Here is a 27,763-nt window from a genome sequence, read left to right as displayed (position 1 = left end):
GTCAGACATCACCTGGGAGGCAGGCAGGCCCTGATTTGATTCCTCATTTTGCTGCTCTTGGCGTGAACCCTGAGCAAGTGACTTAACCTCACCAAGCTTTAGTTTCCTTATCTGCAAAATAAGAATAGTATCTATTTTACACGGTTCCTATGAGGATTAAAATGAAATAAGACACTGTATGGACAGCATTTAAAGCAGAATCTGACACATAATAAATAAGGCCTAGTAAGCAACAGTCCTTGCTAGTTGTCATACTTTTTATATACTTTACATATGATTGCTTTGAGTTTTCATGCTGATTATTTCTTTTTGGAATAATTTATACATGTATATTATATATACTACATATGCTGCACACACCCAAACTTTGGGAACCCTTTCTTTTGCACCATTCGACCCTTTATTATTTTGCACCTCAACTGCGTTTCATTTTGAGAATTTCAATTCCTTCTGATTTTTGTTTGAATCCTAAAATAATTACTCCCCTTTTCTTAACTCCTGGTCATAATTCTGGCAATAATTCAGACACGGCAAGTAGAGGACCTTGAGAATGGCACTGCATGACCACACAGCTTCCAGAACAGGGCAGGTATTGTTAGGGGATACCTAACAATTTTAATGAGGGTCATTTTCAGTGTCTGTGATGAAGAGTACATAGACTTGGGATACCTTTCCCGTATGTCTGTGTGTCTTTGCGGGTGGGGAGTGTGGAGTCGGGGAGGTTGGGACTTTTGTGGGCAGATAGGTCGTATGTGGGTCAGGGGAGTTACAACGCTGATGGCAAACAATTCAGAGATTTACAAATGGATCTTGGTCTCCAGATTCAAGACTGTTCATCTACATGTGTGCAGCTTGCCATCTGCTAACTAAATTCTGAGTTTTACCCCTGCCCAACCACAGGGGGGTGCTTGGGTTAGATGATGGTGGGAGAGAGGCCACACACATTAGGGTCACCCAGGTGGAGCGAGGGGAACTGCATGGCATTCGTTCCTAGAGGTCTACTTCAGTTCTGATTCTAGGTAAAGTTCTGGCCTTAGTTTACCCTTTTCCCTTCTCACCTCATAAACCACCCTCAATCCTTTTTTGCATCAAAGTGGTGATACAAGTAAAATAAGCTCCTATTAAATGTCCTGCGATTGTAATAACCATCAATTTATTATTTAAAGTCACGTATGAGAAAAAGGAGTGAACCATACAATATCACTTGCAGAGCGTTTTGGGACGTGATGCGTGATTCTGGGTTCCGTATTTTACCACGGATGATGTGGAAGAAATGAAACGATTTGGCAAGAGGCAGAATTGGGGAGGGGGGAAGCCGTCTCACAGTATTTATATTCTTTGTGTCATTTTCAGACTTGATGTCTCTGTCATCAGTTCTAGTTTGTTCCATTATTAATGCCACCATCTGGTGAGATTCTAGCCTTCTTGGCATTTCTTCTGTTGAAGATTCTTGTGATCCTAGTCTATAAAAGAAAAACAAATGGGCATAGTGTGAGGAAGGACCAGAAAGTAAATTTACTTCTGCCCCCTAAAAGGGTGCCCCATGCATTCCGTGCTGTGTCCCTTGCTCCTTCTGTTTTGCAGTGTGTATTGGAGATAGGGAACATAGATTCTGCCTGCATGATTTCTCGAACATAGAACGTTGTTTCAAAGGACAAAAATGTGACAGTAGAGCAAGGTTACAGCTCTAAAGAAAATTCTGCAGGAAGAAAATCAAATGGGAGATGCTAATAAATCCCACTGATTTTTGAATTTCTGAGAACCGAGTGAGGCGATGGCTTGACCACAGCAGAGTGGTTGTTTCGTTTCCATGTTTGTCAAAAGGGTGGTAGGGTGGGAGCCAAGCAGACTGGTGGATTGTAAAAGGTACATGAATGAAGAGGGAAAACCGGCAGAAACAGGGTGAGCAGAACAAATCTGGAGGGTCAGCCAGGAGCCCCTACCTGCAGTCAGGGAGCAGAGTGTGCTTACAGACAGCGGAACTCCCAGGTGGGTCTGTTGGTGTTTCCGCAGTGGCACCGCCGGCCTCCGAGCAGCCACCACGTCATCCAGGTCGGTGACGTTGCTGACGTCTGGTTCCTGGATTGACTCTTGACTGGTCTCCTGGGAGAGAGGGCAGATGGTCCATCCGTGGTTGCTTCATTTTCACCTGGCTACATAAACCACAGTGTCATCATCTGCTGAGCCCTGGCTAGACGGAATAGTGATTTCTTCTGTAAGCATTGGACTTAGGTTCTCGGGTGGCAAAGTTTGAGATAACGCTGAAAAATAACAATGACAACAACAACAAATGAAACAGGACTCTCTGTTAGATTATTTTCTTCATTCAACTGCATTTATCCCGTTCCTAAATCAAGGCCGTTAAGTCAGAGAAAGGGGACAATGACAAACTATTTTAGGAAAAGTTTGCTTTCACTAAAAATCACGCCTGATGTAAAAAGATGCTCAACATTGCTAATTGTTAGAGAAATGCACATCAGAGCTACAGCTTCACCTCAAACCTGTCAGAATATGGCTGTCATTAAAAAGTCTACAAATCACAAATGCTGGAGAGGGCGGGGAGAAAAGGGGAGTCCTCCTGCACTGTTGGTGGGAATGTAATTGGTGCAGCCACTATGGAGGATAGTATGGAGGTTCCTTAAAAAACTAACAGTAAAGTTGCCATGTGATCCTGCAATCCCACTCCTGGGCAAATACCTGGAGAAGATGAAAACTCTAATTCAAAAAGATACATGCACCTCAGTGGTCACTGCAGCACTATTTACAATAGCCAAGAGACAGAAGCAACTGAAGTGTTCATCAACAGATGAATGGATAAAGAAGATGTATATACATAATGGAATATTTCTCAGCCATAAAAAAAAAGAAATACTGCCATGGATGGACCTAGAGATTTGTCATACTAAGTCAGAGACAAATATTATATGATTATCACTTATATGTGGAATCTAAAAAAAATACAAATGAATCTATTTACAGAACAGAAACAGACTCACAGACATAGAAAACAAACTTACGTTTACCAAAGGGGAAAGGGGGGAGGGATAAATTGGGAGTATGGGATTAACAGACACACACTACTATATATAAATAGATAACAAACAAGGACCTACTGTATAGCACAGGGAACTATGTTCAATATCTTGTAATAACCTGTAATGCAAAATAATCTGAATATATATATATATAACTGAATCACTTTGCTGTACATCTGAAACTAACACAATATTGTAAATCAACTATACTTCAATAATAAAAAAAAATAATCATGCTTGCATCACATGGTCCAGTTAATGCAAGCTCTCCTCCATTTCCTTTTATAAGAATTGCTCTTGGCCTCTAAATGTTGATACAAGTGATCAGATAACCAGGTCTGGAAAATAATGAATTTACCAAATTTGTATATTATAAGGCATTTGTTATGTTAAATCAAGGCAATGCCTTTCCATAAATATGGCACTTGTATTTGATTGTGTCCTGAGAGGGGAAATAATCTTTCCTATAACTAGAAATCAACAGAAATACATGATAGTCAACCCAGCATATTTAAATTTCAAGAAATTTCTTTTACCATGCTTGCTTTTCCTTTCTCAAATCTCTCCAAACAGTGGTTTAGATGACTGACGTGTTCTATGCTTAGCCAGGGATGGGACAGTTGCAAGCCAGCAACACAGAGAATAAACTTTTCATTCAAGAAGAATCTTTTCATTAAGGAAGAAACAGTCATACTGAACAAATTTTCTTATCGATGAACTCCTAAGTCGGAAAGTACAGAAAAAAAAAATTTTCAACTTCAGAATCATCATAGCAAAATACAAGCAAAGTACACGCTAAGATGTCTGGCTGCCAAAAGTCAACTAGAGTATAAAAGCACTATGTTTTTAAGAACTCGAACATAAATTCATTCGCTCTGAAAGTGTCAGCTTCTCCGAAGGGTTTGCGGTGACGAGGAAAGAGAAAACTCAAATTCCAACTGGAAAGCAACTCAATTCAGGTGCTGAGCTAGAAATAATATAGACATCAAATGAGGGCTGGAGGGAGTGCTGACCTGAGTTATCCTGCTCCAGCAGCTGATAATTAATATTGTGTTTCATTCATAACGCCTGTGACTTCAGCCAGCTGCCAACTACAAACTGGCAGTTGCCATCTGCCTCTAAAAGGACTAAGTCACAAACTACTGCAGCTGCTGACCTTCAGCACCCCCTGAAAGGAGTTCAGGGTGGAGATCAGGAGTGAGGCACCCAGTGCTCTGGGAAAAACTGGCAGAACAGGCCTTTAGATAGTTAGATATTTTCAGGAGAGGAATTTGGTGGGGGGGGGGTGTGTGTGCGGTGTGTGTGTGTGTGAATCTTCCTTTTTAAAAAAAAAATTGTATTGGAGTAGAGTTGATTTACAATGTTGTGTTACTTGCTGCTGTACAGCGTGGTGAATCAGTTATACTTGTACATATATCCACCCTTTTTTAGATTCTTTTCCCATATAGGTTATTACAGAGCAGGAGAGGATTTTATGAGCCCAATTCTTGCATCTTCTTACATCTACAAAAGCACTAAAATCATTAACGGTGAATCTGCTCCTTGTGACTAGCAGCCAGCCTCTGAGAAAACATGTGTGCGTGCCCCCCCCCCCCCCACTTCACTAAAACCATATAGAACACTGACCTTCCCCCCTACCCCTTTGGAGCAGTTTCTCGGAGCTATCTGAAATGCTGTCTCCGGGACTATCGTCCTCATTTTGCCCCAAATAAAACTTAACTCACAGCTCTCACGTTGTGCTTTTTCTTTTCAGCTGACAAGGCCCAGTCAGTCATTCATCACCCACCTTTCCCTCCATCTTTCCTCAGTGAGGCATGGGGGAACCATCTCCACATTTATCCTGTCTGAGAGCATGTGTCCAGAAGGCAGAGGTGTGAGGGAAATAGATGAGGTGTGTCTTCTGAGCTACGCTCCATTCCTACTTCTTCCCCAAACTGCATATTTCTTCCAAAATCTAGTTCATAGTTTCTCCTGCCTTAGTTAGTACATTCCCGAGGCCACCTGGGGTCTGGACTGTTCCCAGTGCTCAGAGCACTTTCTCAACCGCAGCGATCGGGCTGTCGGGACAGCAGGCTCACCTTCTTGGGTCCTTGTTGGACCTGGTCACCTCTGTCACCCAAGTGGCCCAATGGCCCAGGCTCAGAGGCACACTGGGATTTAAGACGCCCGGTCCAGTGGGCAGAAATTGAAGATTTTACAGAAAGATGTAAAATAAGACCTTCTTAGTCTCACCCCCAAGGATATTCTCTGTCAACCATTTGGTTATACGTCCCTCTAGATATTTTCATCTCATATGCTACGTTATCATTGCAAAAGAGTGAAACTCTATGGACATTGCTTAGGAATTTGCTTCCTCCTCCCCCTCCCCCATTAAAATACATATAAATTGAGCATTAATCATATCAGCTCCGAAAACCTGTCTTCAGGCATCCTAGACCAAAGGGCCAGTTTCTTCACAGGAGAAAAATGTGGGTTTGTTTCCTATAGAAATGTACCTTTCCCTTATTTATTTTTTTTCTGTAGGAATGTACCTTTTCCTTTCCAGAGATTTTTACCTTCATGCCAAGTGAAGACACTGTGTATCTGCCTTTTATTCTACAAGAACGAGGCCTAACCAAGGATAAAACAAGAGGCTTTCTGAAGACAAACCCCACTACCACCCTTCGAACCAGTGGGTGCCCATTTCTGAAAGTTTTATGAGTTTTCTTTCCTTGAAATTTGAGAACACCACTGAAGAAATATTGTGGTCCAGTCTCAAAGTAGCAATCTATTTTCCATAAAATTTGTAATATTACTAAATAAACTTTTGTGCGATCATTAGTTATTTTTCGCTTTACGAGACAGGAAGCAAAAACCCCAGACTGTCTGCTTCGTCACATACGTGAAAAGAAATCCACAAGAATTCATTGAGAGTGAACTTAGAATCATTGTTCCACCGAAGTAATTTTGGGTTTCCTTGATGAAGCTTTTGTTATCTGTTCAACCAAATCGTTCTGTCCCTTAAGGCCTGTGAGATTGTCACTTGATCCTGCTGATTCTGTCAGAGAAGACCTTAGGAAGATTATTCAAGACATCTTTAAATAAACAAAAGGAAAGTCCAAAGGGCATGGAGACAGGCGCTGGGAAAAGGCTCACCAATTAGCCCTCCGAATTAGATATTCAGGAAATGTGAGTGAGGGAATTTGGTTTATGAGCCCTTTATTTTTCCTTTGAAAGATGATGGTTGACATCCCGAGGTCCTAATGTACATTTGATCCCTCTACAGGATCTCAGTTGTTAGGGGATTTGTCTTGCTCTGCAGACATAATAGCAACCTTTTAACCCTTTGGTTGGAGATGTCCCTGCCATGACCAGCCCAGTGTGTGCTCTATTGAAAGGTTTCACGTTTCTCTTTGCTCTAATCCCATCCTGCACCTGGGAAAATATGTACCACCTACATCCCGGATCTCTCTACCAGCAGCTTTCCTGTCACAATGTTTTAGTAGGGCATCTGGACCCAACAGCAGCTGTGGATCTTCACCCGCCCATGAACCGGAGACTCTCATCATGTCCCACGGTGCCTCTGCATCACTGAGACATAAACAGGAGCCGGGCCGGATGTTCTGGGTGGGCCTCTTTTTTAAAAAAAAATTTATTTTATTTTTTGCAATTTATTTTATTGAAGTATAGTTGATGTACAATGTTGTGTTAATTTCTGCTGTACAGTATACACTCTTTTTCATATTCTTTCCCATTATGGTTTATCACGGGATATTGAGTATAGTTCCCTGTGCTATCCAGTAGGACCTTGTTGTTTATCCATTCTATATATAATAGTTTATACCCGAGCAGGCCTCTTTAAGATCTTCACCAGGGGGTTTTACCAACCACTCCTCTGTCTTAGCTTCCCCAAACACCATGACCAGCCCTAGCGCATCGCTGGTCTTAATGGGGACTCCTTTGTGTAATGCTGTCACTTTATTCCTTCAACTGCCCATGACTTTGGGAAAGGAGACCAATAAATGTCTCCTCCGAGGACATTTCCCTCTCTCTGGTCGCTCCTTTTGCATCTACCAAAGCCCCTCGTATCACATGATATGGTTGCCCTCTGTGGCTCTTCTGTGCTTTGAAGCGTTTTCCCAAAGCTTGTTGAGGGTACTGTCTGCTCCCGGTGCTCTCCTACCGTAGAACTGTGTACTTCTCGGGGAGAGGGACAGAGAAGTTATGGCCACACAGCACGGTCACCAGTTCAGATGGTTCCCTGGAACAGGTGTGGGATTCACAGCAACACACCAAGGTGTTTAGTCCGGTGGACTCAGTTTTCAGGTGAGGAAGCTGGGGCTCTGGGCGGGTAAGTGACAAACCCACAGCGACAGGGTCCTTGGTCCCGTGGCTAGACTAGGGACCAGCTCTCCTAATTCTTTTCCGCTCACTCCCGTTCTCACCATCTGCTGCAAACACAGCTCTGCTGCAAACAGGTATAACCAGGCAGGATGGGAACCCTCGTGATTTTGAGTTAGAAACACATATACGCTTCAGAAATGATGAAAATGCACATGTATCTTTAAATCAGGAAATTCACCAAGATGTAAGACTTCATCAACCGACACTTCCTATTACTTGAGAGATCTATCTAGACAAGGGTCTGTTTTTCTAAGAATTAGCTAGATTTTTTTCCTACTACAGATAATCCCTGGAAAGGTAACTTTTCTTTTGTCTTTTAATTTTAAGACAAAAATAATTTTGTCTTATAATTATAGGTTTCTACTACTATGACAGTTTCTAAATTCCTGTCATATTTAAAAGCATTGTAATAGTAACAGATAACTCTGTTTCTGAAAATCCAAATTTGGAAAATTTTGTTTCTAAAAGTGCCCTGGTTTTATTTGTTTCAACCAGGATTTCATCGTTAACAGACATTCATATATTAAAATATGTATTATGTTTATTTTTCCAAGTATAAAAGTAACATGTGTATTAACAAGAACTTTGGAAACCACAGAAAGTAGAAAGGACTTCAAAGTACTCCATAATTCCACTCCTATAGTTAACATTTTAGTACCTTCTTTCAGTCTTTGTGTCATTTTTTGTATATTACATATATAATATAATATATATAATATATATTAAAAATATATGTAATATACATAACCTCATGTAAATTTCATATATATGAAATTTATGAAGATCACTGTGTTTTATATATACATATATATGGTAATTTGAACGTTTGTAATGGAACATTAACAATAAAATTATCCAAATGTTATTTTAAAAATGTAGATAGAAAAGACAGTTGGTTTTTTTTTTTTTTTTTTAAGACAGTTGGTTTTTAAAAACAGGAATATGGTTAAAATGATGGAGCCTGTCTTCAAATGTAAATAAGGACACTGATGGACTCAAATAGCTATAATATAATATAATAGATGAATGAAAGTATAAAAATATGCATACCAGAAGTTAAGGAGGAATATAAATAGTACCTATTTACAATACAAAGCACTTTGTTCCAAAAGGTCATTTGGGGTTTCCCTGGTGGCGCAGTGGTTGAGAATCCGCCTGCCGATGCAGGGGACGCGGGTTCGTGCCCCGGTCCGGGAAGATCCCACATGCCGCGGAGCGGCTGGGCCCGTGAGCCATGGCCGCTGAGCCTGCGCGTCCGGAGCCTGTGCTCCGCAGCGGGAGAGGCCACAAGAGTGAGAGGCCCGCGTACCACCAAAAAAAAAACAAAAACGAAAGGTCATTTGCAGATTGTGCTGGGAAGTTTGCATTGAGAGGCGGAGGACATCTTCCCTGGTGGTGGTGGGGGGCGCACTTTCATGCCCGAACACTGGTTGGGGGTCCCGGGGTTGTGCCTGGCTGGGCTCCAGATGTGTAAGTGAGGGGCAGGCAGATGAGGCTGCAGAGAATGGGGGTCAAAGGAGTTCCTCTGTGGGTACAGCTCTCTTTCCTATTTGCCTTCCTCCCTCCCCTCTCTTCCTCTGGCTGCTACTGAGGACAGCACTGAAGTGGGGGTCAGAGAAGGGGAATGGTGGGGGGCTTCCCTTCCCTCTCTCCTTGCATCATCTCCTCTCTTTCTTCCTCTCCCCTCTTTCCACCAGATATGCTTTCAGAAGACTAGATGCTCCTGGCCCGGGACCTGGGGGTCAGAACCAAAGAAGTGTAAGGATGGTGACAGGTGAGGGTGGCCTTGAGTCTGTAGGTAGGTTAGCAGGGGGTGGGCCAGGCCGGAGACCCTCTTCGGCTTCACAGAGAGAAGGGGGTTATTTCACAGCCGTACGCGTGCAAACAGCCACTGATCTACAAGGCGCGTGTGTGTCTTGTGGACAATTCAGCAGCATCACCTTGATTTAAAATCCTGGTCACATCAGTCAGTAGACAAATCAGTAGGTATATCCAGCTCTAGGAGTTGAAAGGAAAGAAACTGAAAAAGCTAAGTCTACAAGGTACAGGGCATCGAGATATTCTTATTTAAGAAGTTGAGTGCACATTGGAACTTCTGCAAATTCAGAAGAGGGTGACTCGTACCGTACATATGTACGTATGAACTTAGGAAATTTTAACATTGGTTCCTCCTCAATGGTTTTTACACCTCCAAGAGGCACATTGTTTTTCTTTTAAGAGATTCTGGTGCATGTTACCTAATTCAGGTTTAACCTTCTTATTCATAGGTGCTTATTGTTACGTTGGGCCAAATGACACCAAGTAATGAAATTTATCCAGATCCAACATCGATAGAGGGTGTAGATGGTCAACCCTTACGTGTACCACCAAGCGTCAGAAAAAGTCATACCGGGATAGCAAGGGAAACAAAGTTAAACACAACAGTATATTACTTCCAGATTATCTTGAGGGTAGAAGGAAGGCAGGGAATATGTGATGATAGGGCTGAGCAGTGAAATTACAGCGCTTTTGGGGAAGAGGTTCATTGGCAAAGTTGAATGGAGACAGACATAGAAAATGGGAAAATAATCGAAATCAGGCATAAACAGCCAATAACTCTTTATTAAGTGCCCACAATGTGACGAATGTTGTTCCAAAACAAGGCTAGAAAATGTGAAGAAATTATCCCAAGTAAATCTTTCTAAATGGTTTGGTTGGTTAAATGTTGCTAGAAAGAAAAAATGGCCTGGCATTCTTAACTGAGTCTCAGTTTAGAGGCAGGCAGATTTTGTTCTTGGCTAGAAAAGTGAAATGAGTAAGTCAAGTTCTAAAACAGTAGGACCTTGGGAAATGTCTGGGGGACGGCCGTGAATCCACCGAAGGTGGGTGGTTCCTGATGCAGTAAAGGAGACAGCCTGGCCCCAGGCGTCCTGTTGCCATGGCCCGTCATTGGGTCTCAACACTGTTAATCTGTAGGTTGTCTCTTTTGTGGCAAGGGCCGGAGCATGGGCAGAATTGCCATAAGCAAAACTCACAAGACACGATGACGGGAAACCTCTCATATTAGTCTTTTTAAAAAATGTTTATTTAGGGCTTCCCTGGTGGCGCAGTGGTTGAGAATCCGCCTGCCAATGCAGGAGACACGGGTTCGTGCCCTGGTCCGGGAAGATCCCACATGCCGCCGAGCAACTAAGCCGGTGAGCCATGGCTGCTGAGCCTGCGCGTCCGGAGCCTGTGCTCCGCAGCGGGAGAGGCCACAACAGTGAGAGGCCCGCATACCGCAAAAAAAAAAAAAAAAAAAAAAAAAAAAATGTTTATTTAATATTGGGGTAGAGTCACAATGTCGTGTTAGTTTCAGGTGTACAGCAAAGTGATTCAGTTGTATGTATCTATTCCTTTTTTTTGTTAAAGATTTTTTTGTTTTGATGTGGACCATTTTCAGAGTCTTTATTGAATTTGTTACAATATTGCTCCTGTTTTATGCTTTGGTGTTTTGGCCCCAGGGCACGTGGGGTCTTAGCTCCCTGACCAGGGATTGAACCCGCACCCCCTGCATTGGAAGATGAAGTCTTAACCACTGGACCGCCAGGGAAGTCCCTCTATTCTTTTTCAAATTCTTTTCCCATTTAGGTTATTACAGAATACTGAGCAGAGTTCCCTGTGCTATACAATCAATTTAAAAATAAAATGAAAAAAATTGTTCGTTTTAAGACTCACAGACTTAGAAAACAAACTTACGGTTACCAAAGGGGAAAGTTGAGGGGCGGGATTAATTGGGAGTTTCGGGGATTGACAGATACACACGACTACGCTTAAAACGCATAACTCGTATTAGCCTTCATCCAAGCCCGTGACTGTTCCGCCGGCCAGAATGCTTTGTCAAGCTGATCGTGTGGTATCGGGGGTGATGACACCCAGGAAGCCCAAAGACCCTGGAAGTCACCTAGGAGCAAGGGCACCCGAGTTAACTGGACACTTACCCTGGCCTGCTTTTCATCCCTTTCGTCCACCCAGCCTTTCTTCAGATTAACTAGAGTATATTTTCTTTTCTGTTTGGTCATTTGTTTCGTTTCTTAGCCTGGTCTCTCCTGATTCTGCTTGGGAAGTGGCATGCCTTTTAAGAGGCGTGTTTGAACAGATCTGTATTGTTTTTACTAGTTAACTCGCAGACCGGGAGCTGGGCGGGCCTAATCCCCAACCCTGGGCGTGGATGGACGACAAGGAGGCTTATCACAGAGGGTCCTCGGAGAAGGTCCCTTCTCGAAGGGACGGGAGCAGGCAGAGCAGAGTTCAGGTTTGCTTCTGTGCTGTCTGGTGTGTGGATGAATTTCTAGGAAATATGGCTAAAACTATGTGAAAGCTCTTGTTTTCCTCCCTACTGTTTTCATCCAGTACTCCATTAAACAGCTATCCGCGTTGCTCTAGTCACATTTAGTTTCCTGCTTCTAAGTGCATCTGTCCTACTTCCTTATCTGTTCTCCTGCGATGGACCTCTGGGTGGCTGCCAACTGCCCACGAATACAAATAACTCTGGGATGAAAATCCTGATGTGCCTAGGAACCGACTCATGAGAGTTTCTCGGGGTACATCCCAGAAGGGGGGTTTCAGGATCCCGAAGGATGAGCGTATTAAACCCCAGAGTGACTGCACCCCGTTTCATTCCCTACCTACACTTACCCACACTGCCAACAAATGCATTTTTCTCTTCACTGTGCCTAGAATCGCGTGGAAGCCCACTTTCTAGAACGGAGCCCAAGGTTGCCCGTCGGCTGGTAGTATGGAAATACCAGTCTGACCCCTCCAGATAACACTTAGATCCTCGGGCCGGCTGAGTCTGTAGGTGGGGTCGGGTGGTCTCACCCAAAGGAGGGTGTGTTCGCGAGGCAGTTTTCTCACCCTGGCTGTCTAGACTCACGGAAAGAGACATTTAGGCTCCAGTATCTGCCTTGGTCACAAGTACTGCCTCCCCACACCCGTTACCTGCCCAGTGATTCTGCTACAGCTTGAGAACCACTGGGTTAGGTCAAGCTTTGATAGAGTAGAGATAGTGAATCTGATGGAGTGGAGCATTAAGCCATTCGCTTTCATTCATCACCTAATATCATTGTCTCCATCAATCCCTAATGCTAATAGTATAAGAACCGAAAGTTACTGAGCCACTTTCCCTGTGCTAGGCACCAAGCTAAACCCCTTATGGCAAAGTCCTATTCAGCAATAATTCTTACAAGAAACCTACCCCTGGGCACTACTCCCACTTGAGAGATGCAGACCCCTGCCAGGGAGATACACGTCTCACACATACCGCTAAGACACCAGGCTCCTGGAACCCCGCAACCTGGCTTTCATTCCCTCGCTGCTGCCTTGGATGAGCTCCCTCTGAGATGGAGGTCTGTGGGCCCGTGGAGGTCTCTTGGGGGGTGCCCTTGGGGTCAGTACTGCACAGAGTAAATGGAGCAGGGCTGTGCAGAGGGACCAGTTAAAACTCGAGGCGCAGCTGAGGCTGGGGAGGCCGGTGCAGTGGCGGCAGCCCTTCAGAATTGCCCGACGTGAGGCACCAGGGCTCAGTCTCTGTGCCCCTCCTTGGCTCACAGGTGTGACCTTTTCCCAAAGGGGGACATCACTTTGGGCAGGAGGCTCCCCTTGGCACAGAGCCGAGCTGAGGGGGAGAGGCCTGTGTCCGATCTGGGCAGTGGTTAAAGTGTAAAAGCGGATTTTATTCAGGACTATCGCAAAAGGGGAAAAGTGACCTCAGGAGAGAAGCGGGCTCGATTCCACGCACAGTGAGAGCAGGCGGGGATTTATGGTGAAGGAGCAGAGTGGGGGCCAGAGGATGGACGATTACTGACAGGATCCATCGGGGGTGACGGGGATTCTGGCTAAACCGACCTAACAGGATCTTTGCTGGAGGCGGGACCCAAAGAACAAGCACGGAAGGGCACCAGTATTCACCCCATTGGGCGTCTGTTCCGACTGAATGTTGCCCTGGCATTTGTCGCAAAACGAGGAAAGTGGCCACCGAACAAGCTTTTCCTAAACTTAGTCTCTGAGCACGTTTCAGTTTCAATCATTAGAGAAATGATAAGGGCTTGGCCTCTGAATGGAATGATCATCTAGCCCGATGCCCTGATTTTGCAAAGAAGCATGGAGGCCGAGGGTGGTCATAAGCTGCCCAAGACCTCACAGTCAGAGAGAGCTTCCCTGGCAGCAGATGCGGAAGGGAAGTGACTGGGTGAGGCAAGCCGGGCTTGTATGTCTGCTCTGCCGTGTGTGCCCGGGCGGGTCACATCCCCTCTGTACTACGAAGACAGGAACGCCGGCCCCCTGGAGCTGCTGTGGGGACTGAGTCCGGAGCGGTCGATCGCTCTTTCCCTTTCTAATCCCCAGGCCGTGCTCCTCCTGCTGTCTTGAGGCTGCCCCATTCATTTATGTGGACGGAGTGCCCTCTCGGAGAAAGTCAGATCCTTTACACTATTGTTTTTTAGGATTCTTCTCTATTTGGACCCATTAATAATTTACTATAAAGCAGAACAAAGTGTCTACACCTTTTTATATGCCAAAGAGGTAGAAGTCACCTAAGACATTTGCAGCAGCTAATGCGTAAGACCACAGACAGACAAAATATCCAAACCTTTTAGAAATATTATGATTGGAGATTGTTATTCTCTTCCAAAGAGAAGTAATTTATTTTTGATTACAATTAGGATAGGAGATCTTGGTTAGCATTTACGAGCGTATCAGACCTGGGACTTCCCTGGTGGTCCAGTGGTAAAGAATTCATCTTACGATGCAAGGGAGGCAAGGTTCGATCTCGGGTCAGGGAACTAAGAACCAACAGGCCGCAGGGCAAGTAAGCCCGCGCACCACAACTACTGAGCTCCTGCACCTCAACTAGAGAGAAGCCCGTGCGCCGCAACTAAGACCCGATGCAGCCAAAAATAAATAAAATAAATAATAAATGTTTTTTTTTAAAAAAAAGTGTATCAGACCTGGCAAAGTGCGCTCTCTTACAAGATCTGCCGTCTTAGGACAGAAAGGGATAAGGAGGCATCCAGCCGCTTTTATGTGTTAAGCGAGGCACGGCTTGCTTTAACCTGTGCTGGCCACACGGAGGCGCTTTAGTCCTTTCCTGCTTAGTCTAGTCGCCCCTCTGATATTAATTGGGCGGCTCCAGGACCAGAACCACATTTTAACCAAACGGATGACCCCTCTTCTAACAAGTACACGAAATGGTCATTTCAGGCGCGCTGTGTCACTAGAAATCAGTTGTCAATTTAAAGATACGTAGGAAGACAATACAGACATTGCGAAGATTGCTTTGTGGAAATGGCCTGTGTGGAACAGGTCATCTTTGAAGAGGAAGAAAATTTGCAAGTACGTCCCAGACTGCATATGTTCTGTTTTTACGGGATCAGTAAATAGAATTTGTCGCCAAGTTTGGAAGGGGGAAAAGACGCTACTTTATAAGGGTTCTTGAGCTCTTTGAAAACTTTTTTATTACTGAAAATTTCAAACATATACAGAGAAAACAGTACAGTGAACCTGATGGATGATTACTTATTCATGTATATCCTATGCAACTGTAATTATCAATACCTGGACAATCTTATTTCAACTATACTTTCTTCGATGTTATTTTGAACCCAAATCTGGACCAGACCTTCTCATTTCATCTGAATATTTCATTATGTACCTCTATAAGAGAGTCATAATACTGTTATTCCACCCAAGTAATAAACATTAATTCCTTCATATTCCTGGATATCAAATATCTAGTCAGTGCTCACAGTTTCCAAAGTTGAAACAAGAATGGGTGTAATGGCTCACATTACAAAAGGACCATAGGGTCTCCTTAAGTGGCATCTTCTTGGGAGCTTATTGCAAATCATTAAATACTTAACAGAGGGAGAAAGAAATAATTGATGTGCTCTGGGCCACTGGTGTTTAAGCAGCAATCAGATATAAAAACAAATCGGATCTGAAGTTACACTGATTTATGTGTCTGATTTTGAAATTTTGCCTTTTACTGGCCAGGGAGCTAAAGAATGAAATGATGCAATTTTATATCTAGGGACCTGCCAATGAAAAGTTGTTTCTCCGGTCCATACACACCTGCTGGTGTTGCCTATGCGGTGCATTTCAGTGTGCATACCAGGCCCCTAGGGATCTTGTTAAAATGCACAGTCTGGTTCAGAAACTCTGGGGAGGGAGTGGGGCATCTTCATTGCTGACAAACTCCCAGGTGGTACCAATGGTGTTGGTTTCTGGACCACACTTTGAGCGGTGAGGGTCTAGGGAACCTTTCAACAGAATCGAAATTTCCTACATTGTTCCTCTCTTGGAACAAATTAGGACCACTTTTTTTTTTTCCCCCCTACAGATAATAGCGTTCAAAAATTAGAATCACTCACTCGAATGAAACAGACACCACTGACCAACTAACTGATCAAGAGACTAACCAAATACAGACACCCCAGAAGTTTTCCTGTTCCTTACAATGCTCTCATGCTCTTCACCAAATCCCGCTTTCATACTTGTTCTCTCTTCACTCGTAGGTTTAAATACAAACAACTCACAGAACTGAAGAGCCACTTAATGAGCAGATACTGAGCACAGTGTGTGATGTTTTGGGGGGTTTCTCAACACTTTGGACTGTATTGTTATTTGCTGTGGAGGGCCGTCTTGTAGGATGTTTAAGAGCATCTGCTGGGGATTCCCTGGTGGCGCAGTGGTTGAGAGCCCGCCTGCCGATGCAGGGGACGCGGGTTCGTGCCCCGGTCCGGGAGGATCCCACGTGCCGCGGAGCGGCTGGGCCCGTGAGCCATGGCCGCTGAGCCTGCGCGTCCGGAGCCTGTGCTCCGCAACGGGAGAGGCCACAACAGTGAGAGGTCCGTGTACCACAAAAACAAAAAACAAAACAAACAAAAAAAGAGCATCTACTCACTAGATGGCAGTAATATTCCAGCTCCCCCCTCTCCCCCAGCCAGACACTGTTCTGGACATTCAAAAATGTCCCCTGGGGGATGGGGAATCACCGTGGTTGAGAACCACTGCTCCAGACTGTGCGTGGCTTGGGGGAACAAACAAGAAAAAACCTTAGAGTGGAGCAAGGAAGAAAGCATCATTTTCGATTGTCGAATCTCGACATCGACAAAGTCAGGGACAAGGTGCTGGGATCTCTGCTTCCGCCACCACAGAGTAAGGGCCACTGTACTTGAAGATCTTGGCTGCCACCTTCCAAACTTTGTATGGGTACGTCTCACTGGTGGAACCCCAAGTATTTGCTGAACCCTACTTGCAAGGGTGTTCAGGAAATGTGGTGGTTAGTTTTTCACTTCTGCGGTGAAGGAAAGGCTCTCTAGAAGAGTGTGTAATGGACACAGAGTGGGCCAGTCCATAGGTCCACCCCTCCCCTAAGCCTCAGAATTCCCTGGTAGCAGCTACACCTGGAGAAATTGAACTCTGGCTAAAGCCAAAAGCCCATTAGAGCTTTCTGTAACAGCAGGGCAATTCTCCTGAATAGTTTTAACATGATCATTTGCTTCTTCTCTACCAACATAAGTAAGATTAGTTATCACTAGAGAAATATACAAAGCCTATAGGAGACATCTGTCACCAGGCTCATCTATGGCTGATTGTTTATGATTAAAAAATGTGCAGACGTTCCATCAGTAGAATGGCCTTTCAACCTGGGACCTCATGAAAGATTAACAATCATGGCTGCTGCTAATAGATGTTTCCCGTGTACCAGGGACTATTTTTAAGGACTTTTTTCTATATTAACTTACTTAAGCTTCACAGTAATCCCCAGATAATGGCTTATAGACATGAGAAAACTGAGGCCCTGAGGTCTTAAATGTGTTGCCCAAGGTCACCCAACCAGGAAATGGTAGGGCTGGGATTCCAACTCAGAGAAATTTGGTTACAAAGGCTGTTTTTTTTTTTCCCCCCGGTACGTGGGCTTCACACCGCTGCGGCCTCTCCCATTGCAGAGCACAGGCTCCGGACGCGCAGGCTCAGCTGCCATGGCTCATGGGCCCAGCCTCTCCGTGGCATGTGTGATCTTCCCGGACCGGGACACGAACCCGTGTCCCCTGCATCGGCAGGCGGAACCACTGCGCCACCAAGGAAGCCCAATTCAAAGGCTGTTTTTTAATAACTATGCTATAACTAGGATTCAGTTCGATTTAATCTTATTATTCATAGGAGTAATGTGGTCCTAACAGGGAGAATATGAAAAAAAATGCAGAAGTGTGTCAATTCAAGGTCTTTATGGCTTGTGAGAAGACATTTAAATATTGTATGAAGGAAAGAAATGGAAAATTCATCTAAGTGAATGGGGGTAGCAGATTTTCACTGAGAAGAATTCAGTTAGATGAAACGAATCTAAGAGACATAGGCTCTCTGTGATGTCAACCCCTTCACTACGCTATGAAGTCTCCCTTATAATCTGTACCTGTGGTTGAAGGTGGCCCACTGGGCTCACTGGCTAGAATTTAGTCAGCTTCTTGCCTGATACCCCTACCCACCTGCAAAGCCTCAAATACAAAGTCATTCATGAAATAGCAAAAGCCTCTCCATGTGTAACTAACAAGAAGGCAGACGCATTTAGGAAAGGACAGAGAAGATTCATACCCTTTCTCCAAATTAGGAGCCTAAGTTTTTCAATTGAAAGAAAAAAAAATCAAATGGAATGTTTTGATCAATAATGTATTTCAGCTCTTTTGTGTTTCATCCTCTGCTCTCTTCTTTCAGAAATTTTGGGATGAGTTTCCCCATTCAAAGATCAAAACAATGAAGCAACTCTTAATAGCAATTATGAAGTTAATGTATTTCACAATAGACTGACTCTAAAGAGTCTATTGTGGTGGCTTTAAATGCTTCTCAGAATATTTCCTACTTTACTTAAGCAAAGGCAGGCCTTCGTCTTTGAAAACTTCAGTCTTGAGGACAGGGCTAAATCAATGTATCGTTCATGAAAAATTCAGAGTAAGATTTTATCCATTTGGCTTAGAATGTCATTGTTTTTAAAATAATTGATTTGTATCTATTTTATAGATTCTGGAAACTTCTAGCTGTAGAACTGGTTTTATGAGCAAAATAAATGTATTCATTGGAAAAAACTAAACAATATAGTGAAAATATTGATGAGTATTCTTTTTATAAGAATTAATGTAATTATGGAATTATGTTTACAAATATGTACCTATTTCCTCATTGAAATTGTGAAAATTCATGTCTTCTATGCATGTGCTTTTCGGTTTCTTTCCCAGAACCAGGGCTGGTTCTTGGTCCAGCGTTTGCAAAGGGTGGGGCGGGGTGGTGTGTCAGATGCTTCCATCTTTTGCCCCATCTAGGCTTTGGATTCTTCATTTTTAAAGGGAGGGCTCAAAGATAACCTCGGAAGGATGTCTTGGCATTCATAGGATACTGTTCGGCGGTTTAAAACCTGGTTTACTATTCAGAAATAGTCCCTGTTGGTGGCAAAAGCAGGGGAAAAATTGTAATGACTCTATTTACGGCTGTCTGAGCAGCCCCAGTTTAGGACATCTAGATGGCACAGACTTTTCCTCAGAGCAAAACATACTTAGCCCTGGAGAAGAGGCTGAACCTCGGTGTGTTCTAACTGTGAGATGGCAGGGTGCATCGCTCCTTCGAGGAGCCAGTGATCGGGAACTTAGCACAAAGCCGCCTCGTAGCACGGCGCCCAGCACTGTGGCAGGAAGGAAGAGCCGCTGCTAATCATCAATAGCAGGAAACCTCATCCCCTCTCGGCAAGACTGCAAGGTGACCCAGGGCTCTGGTTAGCAATTTTATGGCTCCTCTTCCCAGAAATTCTCTCCCACTTGGGGTCGTCACCCCCTCGCGCCAACTTCTCTTTTGATTAGATGCCCACTGTCTTAGGTTCATTCCTCCCCTTGCTTCCCCTTCCTCCCCTCTCCCCCCTTTCTTAAGATAGAATCTCATGGGGCTTCCCTGGTGGCGCAGTGGTTGAGAGTCCGCCTGCCGATGCAGGGGACACGGGTTCGTGCCCCGGTCCGGGAAGATCCCACATGCCGCGGAGCGGCTGAGCCCGTGAGCCATGGCCGCTGGGCCTGCGCATCCGGAGCCTGTGCTCCGCAACGGGAGAGGCCACAACAGTGAGAGGCCCGCATACCGGAAAAAAAAAAAAAAAAAAAATAGAATCTCATGGCTTTAGCTCCTGCTTTAAGCACTGTTTTGGACAACAGTCCACAGGTGACGTATAACTGCATCATCCAGGGCACTTAGGAAACTGAGGTCCCTCAGTCCCAGTTAAGACTTGGATCAGGTGCTTGTTTTAACAGACTCGTTTTTATATTTTGCAGTTTTCTTTATTATTTTCTTTTATTTTTAAAATTTTTACCAGAAGTACAATTGATTTACAATATCGTGTTAGTTTCAGGTGTCCAGCACAGTGATTCAGTTATACATATATATATATATATATTTTTTTTTCATATCCTACACCTTATAGCTTATTACAAAATATTGAGTATACTTCCTTGTGCTATACGCTAGGTCCTTGTTGGTTATCTATTTTATATATATAGCAGCGTGTATATTTAACAAACTCTTGAGCTGATTCTCAGTGCCCTAAACTTTAAGAGTCAATGCTCTAGGTACGAATGGTTCCTCAACTTTAAACGTAAAAAAAAATACTTAAAAGGGATACATGGTTTTAGGTCAAAAACGTGGAGCTTAAATTCCGTATTTCAGGCATTAGGAAGAAGGCAGGAGAGTTTGAGACACTAGTGGGAACTCTGGAAATTCTACCCAAGTTGTTATTCACCTTCTCGGTCTACTTGCAAAACCGGCCTCACTAGACCTGGTGATTTCTGGCATCCTCCTCCCCAGACAAGCCATTTCGGAGGTTAGAGTGACCTCTCTAGAAATGAGTTATTCGGGAGTGACAAATGTTTCAGAAGTCATAATTCAAGATCTTCGGGCAAGGAGGGGTATGGAATAATGACCAGACTAAATCCCAGCGTTTAATTGGAGAATGCTAACTTGAAAACTTTGGAAAATATCAGGGCACTAGCTTGTGTTTGTGCGTGTGCTGTGCCTGTGTGTACAGGTGTGTGTGAGTGACAGGTGTGAATATGAGTGTGTGGCGTATGTGGGATTGTGTGTATACGGTATGTGTGTATGTGGGGTGTGTATGTGCTGTGTGTGTGTGTGTGTGTGGCAGGTTTTGACCTCTGCTGAAGCAGCAGTGCAGGTGATGGAAACCTTCTGTTCAACCACAAAACAGATTGTTTTTCTCCAGATCCATCGGACGTTGCCAGACCTCTGAGCCAGGGTCTCTATCCCCCCACCATGATAAACACTGTAAGGCTGACAGATTCCCCAAACGAACTTTAGCTTGGGCTCCTATTTACTATAAGTTCCTAAGAAAATTATTTGAGAACATAATCTGTGCTCAAAATGCCTCAATCGGAGTGAGCTGTGGGACGGAAGAGATGATTTGAGTGTTAAATCTGTAAAAATACCATATCACGTCTTTTTAAAAAAATTATATCTTTATTGGAGTATAATTGCTTCACAGTGCTGCGTTAGTTTCTGTTGTACAACAAAGTAAATCAGCTATACGTATACATATATCCCCATATCCCCTCCCTCTTGCGTCTCCCTCCCGCCCTCCCTATCCCACCCCTCTAGGTGGTCACAGAGCACCGAGCTGATCTCCCCATGCTATGCAGCTGCTTCCCGCTAGCTAACTATTTTACATTCGGTCGACATATATTCATGTCTTTTTTTAAAGATGTTTTTTAGAAGCAGCTCAGGCAACATCAGTAGCATTTTCTTCCCTGGCCAATGTCTACTTGCTCCTTTTTCCTTCGGCTTTTCTTTCTGATCCATCACCCATCATTCCAGGACTTGCTAATGCAGCACACGCTTGCTGTTACCAAGTCCAAGCGCATTCTGCCTTCACATGACAGGCCAATAAATTGGGAGACGAGGGCTAGGACAAGGAATAGTGACTTTATTCAGAGAGCTGAGAGTCCAGGAAGATGGCGGACTAGTGTCCCGGAGAACCATCTTACTGGGGTCTGGATGCTAGTTTCTTTTATAGAACAGAGAGAGGGGGAGGTGACGAGGTAAAGTAAAAAGGCCATAAGTTTTGCAAGTATCTCCTGGTTTTGCCAGACTCAGGGAGGGGATGTGTTAATTTCTTCTTTCCTGCAGCTGTTCATAGGTGGGCAGGATCGGGACGTTTCCCTGTGAGCTGAGCAAAGGTACAGTAAGTCCCCTACATACGAACCTTCTAGTTGCAGGCTTTCAAAGATGTGATCGTGTGTTCCATCAACGTCAGGCATGAGTGAAAGTACAGCTGGCCCTCCGTCTCCTGTTGCTGACGATGCTTCAGCTCTACCATCTCCCACCTCCTCCCCCTCCTCCAGTCAGTAACGCTTCTTGTCTGTTCACTCGATGCCAGCCCCTGTATGCCAGCTCTTGTACTGTACTACTGTACTTTTCAAGGTACTGTACTGTCAGATTAAAAATGTTTTCTTTATTTTTTGTATTTGTTTCTTATGTATTATTTGTGTGAAAAGTATTACAGTACAGTACTATATGGCCGATTGTGTTAGTTGGGTACCTAGCCTAACTTTGTTGGACTTAGGAACAAATTGGACTTACGAACGTGCTCTCAGAATGGAACCTGTTCGTATGCAGGGGACTTGCTGTATTTTAGTTTAATATTCAGGCGGAGGGGGCAGGGTTTCCTGAGACGGGCCATTATGTATGCTTGTAGCTATAGGCAACATCCTTTTAGTGACTGACTTGTAACGAAAGCAAAAGAAAGCAAAGGTTAAAGTAAAAGAAACAGGGCTTCCCTGGTGGCGCAGTGGTTGAGAGTCCGCCTGCCGATGCAGGGGACACGCGTTCGTGCCCTGGTCCGGGAGGATCCCACATGCCGCGGAGCAGCTGGACCCGTGAGCCATGGCCACGGAGCCTGTGCTCTGCAACGGGAGAGGCCACAACAATGAGAGGCCTGCGTACCAAAAAAAAAAAAAAAAAAAAAAAAGAAACAGATCTAATAGGAGTCAGATTTGTTCTTCCCTGTTACATCACCACCCTAATGATCCCATGGACTCGGACACAAACCTCCAGGTGGAATATACTGGACTCTTCTCAGGCAAAGAATCAGGACTCTGAACCAGCGCAGAGGAGCTTTCTATCCAAACTGAACCGCCTCCGAATTTGCTGCATGGATCCATAGCCTCTCCCCTTTTAAAACTTTAGAAGGAATTTTCATGCAGCCTGGCTGAACTTGAAATCCCAGCCTGGCTTGGTGCACCGAATGGCCTGTGTAATTCCAGATCTAAGGCATGTGTTCAAAGCTTCTCACCAGCACCTTCCATGTGGTGGTTTGATGCTGAGAGAGAAGGCCTAGGACATCCTGTGGGTTGACTTCAGGTTAACTTTCCGAATCCTGTTTCACCGTCCTGCCCTTGTCAGAAAACCGTGGTGTGAGATTGGACTCTCTGTGAACTTTCTTGTTCTTTGTTCCTTCATTTATAAAACGAGGCTGCTACAGCTATGTGGTAAGACAAACAATGACTTCAGCAAAAGAATACAACGCTGTGCTAGAGCCAAAACCAGGATCAGAGCATCACAGCATCTTGAAGCTGGGAAGAGATGGGAGGGGGCACCTGATCCAGCCCCCATCTGAGAAGGCAGAACAGCTTCCAGGATGGAAGGGCGGTTTTCCCTTGGCAGCCAGCCCAGGACTTGGGATCGCAGCCTGTTGTTATCCAGGATATTGGGTTTCTGCAGCCTTGTGTGTGTGACTCTGGAGCCACAGTTTTTGACTCTGGGACAGGGAAAATGAGCTCTCTGATGTGGCTGACGCATGACCCCTGGGTCCTCCCATGAAACAACACCATTTCAACTTTCCTCTGTTGCTACTCCATCTGCAGAACTCACTTGTTTCATGTGCTCATTCATTCAGCAAATACTTTTGAGTTCTTCCTGAGTATCGGTTACTGGGCTCCATTGTGGGGCTCTTGCCATGAGACATCACTGCCTCTGCACAGCTTACAAAGAAAGCTGGGATGAATGCAGCCCATCTGACCTTCTTACGTCTTCACCTGCGTCCACATCCATGGGTATGGCCTTCTGTCTGAATCTCCATGCTGAACTTTGATGCCGGTTGAGTTCCTGTTTCATTTACTTTCCATGGTGCCATTCATGTAATTCACCCAATATTCCCAACTGCCTTGCAGTTTGCACCTTCTGGCCCTCTGGACTTGAGTGGAGTCACGTGACTGGTTCTGGCCAGTGACCTGTGAGTGTGATGGGTTTTGCTTCTAGGTCAGAGCATTGATCCATGGGTTCCAGACTCTCCAAAAAAGAACAATTCTGGAGGAGGACTGGTGGCTGCTCTTCTGCCTGGTACCCTAAGTGACTGTTAACAAACACAGTCTCCTGCGGACACACCAGGACCATGTGTTAGGAATGAGAAAAAAACGACCACTGGGCTGTTTCTTCACCAGGAGCCTCTGCCAGCTGATTACTCTCTTATAGAACAAGCGGTTTGGCTCCTGCTTTCTCTGGGCTAAGCAATGGGATAAATTCATTTATCTATTCATGAATCCAAAAATAGGTGTTGAGTGCCTCCTGTGTGTCAGGTGCAGTTAGGGGTTTGCAGCGTGAACACAGAGTCAGTCACTGGTCCCTCATGGTGCTTACTTTCCAGCAGAGAAGAAGAGACAGGATCACAATAACCTCCAAATAAGAACAGAAACACAAAGCCCAGTGGGCTCCACAGTTAATGAGGCTATTCCTGATGAATCCTGACATTTCAGAGTGTTGTGCACAATACGTGTGGATGACAACACCAGAAACTCCCGTACTGTCATCCAATAGATTGTGCTCAAAGGACTAGGGGCCCACAGCGTATGAACATACCGGGTACCACTGTCGAATGTTATTATTATTATTTTTTTAGATGTTGGGGGTAGGAGTTTTTTAATTTATTAATTTATTTTGGCCGTGTTGGGTCTTCGTTTCTGTGCAAGGGCTTCCTCTAGTTGGTGGCGAGCGTGGGCCACTCTTCATCGCGGTGCGCGGACCTCTCACCGTCGCAGCCTCTCTCGTTGCGGAGCACGGGCTCCAGACGCGCAGGCTCAGTAGTTGTGGCACGCGGGCTCTAGAGCGCAGGCTCAGTAGTTGTGGCTCGCGGGCCTAGTTGCTCCGCGGCACGTGGGATCTTCCCGGACCAGGGCTCGAACCCGTGTCCCCTGCATCGGCAGGCGGACTCTCAACCAGTGCGCTGCCAGGGAAGCCCCGTGGCGAATGTTTTGAGGCATCAGGTCATGTGAGGAAAGACCTGGAGCTCCCCAAAGCAGTCACGTGAATTCCAAGACTGAGGAGATTCTCTCCACTCATCTGCTTCCCAACTTCTGCTGTCACTCAACTCCATCCAGCCTATTCTTTTGCCACAGGGTTGGGGTCAGGAGTTAGTAGGAAACAAAAAGTAGTCTTCGAGGGAGTAGAGGGGACCATCTGTGAAAGGCGGGGTGGTCTCTTTCCCCTTTTTCTCAGGCACAGAGGTGAGAATGAAGCTCACAGAGAATGACTGTTACTGTTCTTTAGAATCATCTTCAGGTGGACTTCTAATCCTCTGCTTTCTAGTCTATGTGGCCTTGGCAAGTCACTTCCCTCTTTGAGCCTCAATGTCTTCCTCTGAAATGGGAATGCTAGCTACCTTACGGTATCCCTGTAAAGATGGGAGACAATAGGAAGAGTGCCTGAACACACACAAAGTACTTACTGGTGGCCTTTATTTTATGGAGGTAGAACATCTTTCTCCAAGGGTGTTAGAATCTATTGTCTCCTTCCTTATTTACAACACCCCCAAAGGGGATGGCGGAGAGGCACTGCCATTGTTGTGATTCCCCCAAATAAGAAAGATGCACACGGTCTACATAATACTACCTTCTTGTTATTAGGTCACTATGGTTTTTTCTTGAGATGTCTGCTTTCTCCTGAACATCAACTTTTCTATTTCAGATAAAGAAACATCTGTAAAGGTGATGTCTGATTGAGCAGAGAAGTGGCAAGCCCTTTAAATACCTGAGTCATGGGGGTTCTGAATGCCAAGTTCTGGGTTGTATTTGGGACTCATGAATTAAGAAATACTTCTAGTGGAACAAACTCACAGACATAGAGAACAGGCTTGTTGCCAAGGGGGAGGGGGGAGGGGGGAGGGATGGATTGGGAATCTGGGGTTAGCAGATGCAAACTATTATATATAGAATCAATAAACAACAAGGTCCTACTGTATAACACAGGGAACTATATTCGATACCCTGTGATAAACCATAATGGAAAAGACTATGAAAAAGAATATATATATATATATATACACACACTTATAACTGAATCACTTTGCTGTACAGCAGAAATTAACACAACATTGTAAATTAACTATGCTGCAATAAAATAAATTTTAAAAAAACAAAGATTTTGGTGCCAGTGGCTTTAAAGTCACTAGGTATTCATCCGTTCAACTAAAAAAAAAAAAAATGAAATGCTTCTAATGGTACTTATTAGTTGGTACCTTAAGGAGCTTAACATCTAGTCCAAGTATTTAGACCTGTCCCACCTGTGGTTGTGGACGCCTAGGAACAGACATAAGCCTAGAAGGTGTGAACTTGTGACTGCTCACCTGAGCTGAACCTGTGGGCGGGACCTGTGGGCTGCCCTTTCTCAAGAACTCAAACTGGTTCTTAAGTTTATTCTGTGTGGGAGGTACCCTGGACTCCAAGTCCTTAAGCAAGCGTCCAGATTAGAGTTCATGGTGGTTTATACATGAAAGCAACCTTGACCATTTACTTTTCCTTTCTGAGGTGTTGGTTAAGGAATGATGGCCACCTGGGCACATTATACTATGGAAGACCTATTGCTTTCTTTTTTTTTTTTTTCAGTACGTGGGCCTCGCTGTTGTGGCCTCTCCCGTTGCGGAGCACAGGCTCCGGACGCGCAGGCTCAGCGGCCATGGCTCACGGGCCCAGCCGCTCTGCGGCATGTGGGATCTTCCCGGACCGGGGCACGAACCCGCGTCCCCTGCATCGGCAGGCGGACTCTCAACCACTGCGCCACCAGGGAAGCCCTGACCTATTGCTTTCTAGAAAATGGTGCCTTCCTTTACATATGTCGTGAAACCATGTGTGGGTGTCAGCCTTTGGTGTTTTAGATGATGAATAATAAGAGATACTGAATCGAATCAATGCTTTTTGTTATCACTCTAACGGAGTGTTGGACATTATTGCTCTAATGCCCTTAAAATAACTGAGTGAAAAATGAAAAACCCTCTTTCTGTTCAACTACAGCCAGTTAACTTCCTTATATAAAAATGTAGGTTCCTTTTTTTTATTAAGCTACAAAACTATTTCAAGAAAATGAAAACCAAATGTATACCAGACAAGCCCATGTGTCATTGGTCCTTGCCTTTGGGCTCCAGGGCAGAGGTCAGCCAAGTCTCCCTCTTTCCCTTGTGCCTTGAGGTGGGAATAAAATATATACCTGTTAAGAACATGCTTGTGTCACTGGATTAAATAAATGATGTATTAAAATAGCCCCAAACATTTTGAATGGAACCATTCCAATGTTTGGTTAAAAGCTACTTAAATAATAAATACATGATCATTAAGCTGCAAATACTTACTATGGAAGAGAACAGTTCTTTATAGAGATTAATCTTAGTTTTTAATCGTCCTGAAATTGGAATATCTCTGATTTCTTGAAGTCTGTTGAGCAAGGGCCTGTGAATCTCTTAGTCACCAATGCTAATGGAATTTAATGCTCTAAAATGACAATTTCCACTTGAAATCAGTAGGAACTATTTACGTACCACAAAAGTCTGTGGGGTAAGAAATGGATGAAAATATGACCAGAACAGCAAGCCATCAAGGAAAAGAATTAGATGCTACAGATGCATACACATAGTCAAACCCACAACCACCTGCTCAGACACCCAATTTGTAAGGCTAAGTTTAATCACGGCAAACATGGGATAGTTAAAAATATTTTGTTCCAAAATTGAGAAAAATGGTATTAAGTGGAAAAGATTTTGAAGAAAATATCTTTAATTTCCTTGTATATTACTCCTTGAGCCTTCCCTGCTCTCTTTTAGAAGACTGGATTCACATAATGTTATCTTCTTGGCAAACTAGGCCACTGTGGCACACACAGTGTAATCAATAAACAAGCAATTAAATGCCCTACTACAGAGGGAAGCAAGGCTGGCCATAATCCAACAAGAGCCTTCCCTATCCTCTGTATTTATTAGACTTCGCATTACCCTTGTTCACATTAGGCTTAATAAAGGCTAAAAGAGG

General features: G+C 44.4%; 1 protein-coding gene across 26 annotated transcripts in view; it reads left to right on the top strand.

The window, feature by feature from the left end:
• The window catches only part of C9H7orf25 (chromosome 9 C7orf25 homolog), a 422,474-nt gene that overhangs the window by 20,552 nt on the left and 374,159 nt on the right, over positions 1-27,763 (top strand). Inside the window, exon 3 of one of the 26 annotated variants that reach the window (XR_010842326.1) lies at positions 20,683-20,741. The exons of the other annotated variants lie outside the window; for them this stretch is intronic. The gene's annotated coding sequence lies outside the window, so the exon portion shown is untranslated. Of the gene's footprint in view, positions 1-20,682; positions 20,742-27,763 lie in introns of those variants that run through there. 26 annotated transcript variants of the gene reach the window in all.

Source organism: Kogia breviceps, chromosome 9 (assembly GCF_026419965.1).
Source record: "Kogia breviceps isolate mKogBre1 chromosome 9, mKogBre1 haplotype 1, whole genome shotgun sequence".
NCBI classification, from domain to species: Eukaryota; Metazoa; Chordata; class Mammalia; order Artiodactyla; family Physeteridae; genus Kogia; species Kogia breviceps.
This window is presented reverse-complemented; position numbering and strand designations above follow the sequence as displayed.